Source organism: Condylura cristata, unplaced genomic scaffold, assembly GCF_000260355.1.
Source record: "Condylura cristata isolate star-nosed mole 26May11 unplaced genomic scaffold, ConCri1.0 scaffold00022, whole genome shotgun sequence".
NCBI lineage: Eukaryota > Metazoa > Chordata > Mammalia > Eulipotyphla > Talpidae > Condylura > Condylura cristata.
Genome location: NW_004567123.1, coordinates 28,686,811 through 28,687,316, shown reverse-complemented (window position 1 = coordinate 28,687,316; position 506 = coordinate 28,686,811). Strand labels below are relative to the sequence as shown.

Genomic DNA, 506 nt, shown 5'->3' with positions numbered 1-506 from the left:
CGGGAGCGAAGCGCTTCCCTGATGCTTCAGTAAAGCAGGAGGGGCTGCGCTTTCTGGAGCAAGAGCTGGAGGCCATCACCATTCCGGACCTGCGGGGCCGAGAGGGCCACTTCTACTACAACATCTCCGAGTAAGTGGGGGAGGTGGTGACGCGGGTGGGGTGGTGTGCAGGGGGCCTGCGGGGGCCCCTTGGGGGCGGGGGCATGGGCACGCGGGGCGGGGCTGGGAAATAGGGCGTCTGGGAAGAGGGATGGCAGGCGGTGGGGGCGTGGCCAACTCTAAGAGGCGGGGCTTGAGAAAGTGGTGGGCGCCCAGGCGGTGAAGGTCAAACCTGCTAATGTGGGCGGGACCCAGCAGACGTGGGGAGGGGGGGGAGCGGTGATGGCGAGAGGTGTTGGGTGGTCTACAAAATGTAGGTGAGACCACGAATAGCGAAGGCAGCCCAAGAAGACCCCAGCGGCGGAGTGCCAAAGTTTGCCAATGAATGAGGGGAGTCTAGGACGCAG

General features: G+C 64.6%; 1 protein-coding gene across 1 annotated transcript in view; it reads left to right on the top strand.

The window, feature by feature from the left end:
- Positions 1-35: 35 nt before the first annotated feature.
- PLTP (phospholipid transfer protein) overlaps positions 36-506 on the top strand; it is an 8,765-nt gene continuing 8,294 nt past the window's right edge. The window contains exon 1 of the mRNA XM_004687431.1: positions 36-130. The gene's annotated coding sequence lies outside the window, so the exon portion shown is untranslated. The remainder of the gene's footprint in view (positions 131-506) is intronic.